This window comes from Zingiber officinale, chromosome 3B, assembly GCF_018446385.1.
Source record: "Zingiber officinale cultivar Zhangliang chromosome 3B, Zo_v1.1, whole genome shotgun sequence".
NCBI classification, from domain to species: Eukaryota; Viridiplantae; Streptophyta; class Magnoliopsida; order Zingiberales; family Zingiberaceae; genus Zingiber; species Zingiber officinale.
This window is the reverse complement of record NC_055991.1, coordinates 116,722,241-116,728,042: the sequence shown is the minus strand read 5'-3', so window position 1 is coordinate 116,728,042 and position 5,802 is coordinate 116,722,241.

The window sequence follows — 5,802 nt, the reverse complement described above, 5'->3', positions numbered from 1 at the left end:
GTCATTGCACCAACAATGACTTGGAATCCCTAAACCTTTAGGAAACCTAGATTTAGAAGTTTTGAGGTTCAAATGTTCAAAATTTGAAACAAACCTCAACCTAAACGTCAACTTAGCCTTCCTTTACCATTCCATCCTTGTTTTCAACACGAAAACACCCTTTTTATGTATACAAATGTATTTTAAAGGGTTTGGAATGGTTACCTAGACTAAAATAGGTTCAAAATCTGAAATCAGGCTTTCCAGCCAAAATCAACAACTTGGATCGATTGGGTTGGGTTCCAATCGATTGAACCTCTCTGAATCGATCCACGATCGAGACACACCCTGAATCGATCGGCTGATCGATCCAGTGACTCTGCCGACATGCCAATCGATCCATGGATCGATTCAGAACTCAATCGATCCATGGATCGATCGAGACTGCTGAAATTCCATTTCATCAACTTCGAAACCCCTAGAAAATTCTACAAAAATCCAAAAATTATGAAATTTCGTGTAGACATTGTTTAGGGCATATATTATCAAGAAAAATAGTTTTCTATGAAAATACATCATATTTTCAAAGATTGACACAAACTTGAAAACTTGCAAAAACTTTAGTGTTTTCTTCAAGTTTGTGTCTAACTATTCAATGGTGATTACTATCAAAAGATAGCCTTCACCAAGGTTTTCCAAAAACATTTTAAAAACATTTTCAAAACCAATATCCCATCATGTTCCTTGGGCATAATGCACATGACTTGTACATTAGCTTTCCCAATGATGGGAAAACACATAACTATGTGTTTTGATGAACCTAAAACTCAAAAGAATGCACTAAATCAACATCTTGAGTTTTGTTCATCATCCTAACATCTCACTTGTACCTAATGTGCACTAAAGCACATACAAGTCACCTTATAGTCTTTGTGAGATGTAGAGATTGGTTTTGCCCTAATCTAGGGATCATGCATACTATCTAGGCATTTTGGAGATATTAAACACCCACCTAGGATGTCACTTGATAATAAGTGTTGGTAAATGCCTTTTGTCCTTGATTACAAGAAATTAAACTTAATGCATGATAATGTTATGGCATACATCAAAAGGAAATAACTTTCAAAAGAAAATATCCTATAACTACATGATGTATGAATGTCATGACATGGTATTTTTGTATTTTCATAATAAGTCAAGAATGCAAAAGTAGACATGATGTCATGGCATATGATGGGCAAACAATCATGGCAAGATTTAGCATAAATAAAATATACCTAGATTAACTATCTAAGTATCCTTAAAACCTTAGCTAAACTTACAACTTAAACCTAGATTGCCCTTAAGTGCGTCAAGAAAGCGCCAAAACCTAAATTGGCATTTCTAATTCCCTTGATTAATTTATGCCAATTGAAATTAAGCATATTCCTCAAATGTTGGCATATTTCATTTTTCCACAAGAGTAGCACTTTAAAGTTAAGGCCCGGATTGCCTTAAATTTCCTAAGAACATACCAAAATCCCAACTTGGTAGCTCTTATGAATTTCCCAATGTGTGCCTTTTAAGATTAAAATCAAATTTTCACCACTAGGCACATTTTACTCTTTCAAGGAGTAAATAATAGTTCCATTTCATTTTCAAAGGTTAACAAAAACCTTGAAAATGCTCCTTGAGTGTCAATTTCCTCAAAGTTGGGTTAACTACCCTTCTAATTGGAGTTGACACTCTCTAACCCATTTATGGGGTAGAGAAAATGCTCCTAGGAACCCAACACCTATTGGTGCTCCTTGGATGCTCTAGGTATTCACTAGGGATAACTTCCCTAGATACCTTCCTAGTGACCTTGTTTGGCTTCTTAGAAGCCTTGGTCACATTTTCTAAGTCAACTCTAGGGATAGCCTCCCTTGTGACCTTGTTGGTGACTTTCTTAGACTTCTTAGAAGTCTTAGTCACTTTGGTTGCAAAAATACTCTTAGGGATGACTTCCCTAGTATTCTTGACTTGACCACTAAACCTAGGGTTTGTTCCATAACTGTATGGAACCCTATGATAACTAGGCACATCCTTCTTAGCCTTTGGTTTGTATCCCAAACCTCTATGGCTATTTGATGGCTTTGACTTTCCTAGCCCTAGGTTTTGCTCATTTTGCCCTTTTAGGATATTTTCCATCCTTTTTAGGGTCTTTTCCATTTTATCAAGTCTTGATCTCAAGACTTGATTTTCTATCATTAAATCCTTAGTATTTGGTTTTTCATTAAGTCCATGAGCATTTTGGTTTCTAGGCTTGTATCTAAAATCCTTAGAGTTATTGCCTAGACTTTTACCTACATTCCTAACCCTAGGAGTAGTAGTTTTGGCATGTAGGGCCACATGCTTTTCCTTAAAGCCCTCATGCTTCCTATTCTTATGGTAAATTGCATTAAAATGATAAAAATTAGAATTATCATGCTTTTTACCGTAATGTAAAGGAGTAGGCTCAATAAATGTTACCTTCTTCTTTACCTTGGAGGCTCCCCCTTGACTAGTGCCTCCTTGAGCCTTGACCCTCTTCTTCCCCTTGGGGCATTGACTACGATAATGCCCCTTTTGATTGCAAGAGAAGCATATAATATGCTCCTTGCTCTTCTTTGTGTTGGGGATGGTCTCCTTGGGCTTCACCTTGCCATTTTGTGCCACTTGGCCCTTCTTCTTGGTTAATTTAGGGCACTTGCTCTTGTAGTGCCCATGTTCCCTACATTCAAAGCATATAATATGATTTTTATTATTAATTGAAATATTTATACCTTTGCTTGTAGGGGTGGCATCTTTTTCTTTGGATCCGGAGGTAGAAGCTTCCTCTTGATCGGACCTTGATTCTCCTCCATTTGATTTTTCTTGACTTGTGGAGGTAGAAGCTTCTTCCTCCTCTTCTTCTCTTGACCCGGATGTAGAAGCTTCTCCTTCTTCTTGATCCGGTGTCACCAAGGATTGCTCCCCCTCAATCCTAGAGGTGGAGGCTTCATCATCTTGAATATGAAACAAGGAATATGCTCCCTCCTTGTTCCCTTCGTTGCATTCCCTTGAGGATGAAGCTTCTTGGATTTCCTCTTCTTCGGAGGTTGAGCATCTCTCAACCTCGGAATCCTCCTCTTGGTCTTGCTCCAAAGAGTCTCCCTCTCTGGATTCTTCTTGATCTCGTACAGTGGAGGGGATCTCTTCATGAAGCTTGGCCAATTTGCTCCATAAGTCCTTTGCATCTTCAAATTCTCCAATTTTGCAAAGGATGGTGCTTGGCAATAAATTGACCAATAGCTTGGTCACTTTGTCATTTGCCTCGCACCTTTGGACTTGCTCCGGGCTCCATTTGCTTTTCTTTAGAACTTTGCCCTTTGAATTTCTTGGAGCCTTGAAGCCTTCCATTAGAGCAAACCATTGCTCTATCTCCATCATAAGAAAATTTTCGATTCTTGATCTCCAAGAATCAAAACTTGTAGAAGTGTATGGTGGAGCTACCCTTGTGTCAAATCCAAGTCCATCTTGGAATTGCATCTTGAAGTTGAGCTTGATAAAATCTTGCACTTGAAGAAATCGCTTCAACTTCTTCACCCTCTAGCTTTTCTTGTTATGCTTGACCCTTCCGGCGATGATTCCGGTGAAGAGCGGCCTTGCTCTGATACCACTTGTTAGGACCAAAAGTAGCTAGAGGGGGGGGGGGTGAATAGCTCGTCACGTTCGCTCGTCGCTTGGCGTTGCTTGTTTCTTCTTGGATGTGCAGCGGAAAATACAGAAACAAACACAAACACGCTAACACTAGGATTTTACTTGGTATCCACCTCACAAGAGGTGACTAATCCAAGGATCCACACCAACGCACACACCCTCCACTATGAATAACACTCCTTTATGGTAACTACCAAAGGCGGAGAAGCCCTACAACACTCTCAATACAAGAAGAAGAAAGGGAAATACAAGTTAAGCAAAAGCTTACAAGATGTGCAGTAAAAACCCTAACCCTAACTTCTTCCTCTTGCAATAGATCCGCCTCTTGACTTGGAAAGCCTCCAAGAACCTTCAAGAACTGGCGATCACGTGCTTGTAGAGAGCTGTGGAGGAGCTGGAATGAATCTGAGAAGAGCTCGTGAAGAGATGCCGAAGACCACGCTCGCCTGCGGCTTTAAACCCGACGCAGCGGCCGATCGATTGAATGTTCGAATCGATCGGGAGGCTGGATCGATCACGGATTGATTCGGGCGCCTCGTGCTCGAAGCGCGCTGGATCGATCCACGGATCGATTCGGCGCTGTGCGGCGGCATCGTCCCGTCGATCGGTGATCGATCGGGACCTGAATCGATCACGGATCGATCCGAAGCTTCTGACCGGGAAGAATCGGATCGATCCGCGTCGATCCACGGCTGAATCGATCACGGATCGATCCGACGCAATTTTGCCCAAAACCAAGTCCTAAACCTCTAACCAACATCCGGTCAAACTTGACTGTTGGTACATCATGCCTCGCATCTGGTCACTCCCTTGACCGCCAGGACTCCCACCAAGTGTCCGGTCAATCCCTTTGACCCACTTGGACTTTTACTCTTCGTGCCAAGTATCCGGTCACTCCATTGACCTACTTGGACTTCCCCCAGATGTCTGGCCAACCTTGACCCATCTGGACTTCCTTCTTTGCCAAGTATCCAGTCAATCCCTTTGACCTACTTGGACTTCCCAACACCAGATGTCCGATCATCCTTGATCCATCTGGATTTCCTTCCTTGCCAAGTATCCAGTCAATCCCTTTGACCTACTTGGACTTCCCAACACCAGATGTCCGATCATCCTTGATCCATCTGGATTTCCTTCCTTGCCTGGCTTCACTCACCAGGTTTTCATCTGCCTAGCTTCACTCACTAGGACTTTCACCTGGCTTCATTCACCAGGATTTCCTTCTGCCTAGCTTCACTCACTAGGACTTTCACCTGGCTTCACTCACCAGGATTTCCTTCTGCCTAGCATCACTCACTAGGACTTTCACCTGGCTTCACTCACCAGGATTTCCTTCTGCCTAGCTTCACTCACTAGGACTTCCATCTGCCTAACTTTCCAGTTAGGACTTCCCAGTCAAGTATCCAGTCAACCTTGACCTACTTGACTCTTCTTCAATCAATATCTTATTGTCAAACATCTAAACCCTAACCAAGACTCAGCTTGGTTAACCAGGTCACCCTTGACCTGAGGGATATTGCTCCAACAAGCGTATCGTGTCCCGGTTGGTTACCGTTTCTCTGAGGTTTTCAAGTACAGTGATTAGTTCTTTTACCTTTACGTGTAGATCGACTACCTTCTCACATTTTTCTAAACGGATATTTATCAGTTTGTTCTAAAGTATATCTCTCCTTGCAAGTTTGGCTTTGGATGTGCCTTCGTGGAGTTTTAGGAATTTTTCCCAGAGTTCTTTGGCCGACGAGTAGCTTCCAATGCGGTTGACTTCTTGAGGCGACAGCACGCTCAGCAAGTGATATTCCGTCCGGTTATTTGCTACGGAATCATTTTGTTCTTTCTTCATCCAAAGTCTTTCTTCTTTTTCCTCTCCATTTTGATTCGTAGGAGCTACAAAACCATATTTTATTATTAAATGAATTTCAAAGTCTATTTTCAGAAATACCTCCATACGACATTTTCAGTGTGTGAAGTCTCCCTCGAATTTTGGTGGAACGATGCTTGGTTCGACCATTGGTTACTTTGCTTCGGTCAGCGGTTAGTCCTTCTGAAGCGTCCTCGCTCTGATACCACTTGTTGATCCCTTTGGAGGTCGACAAAAGGGGAGGGGTGAATTGCCCGAAAAAATAA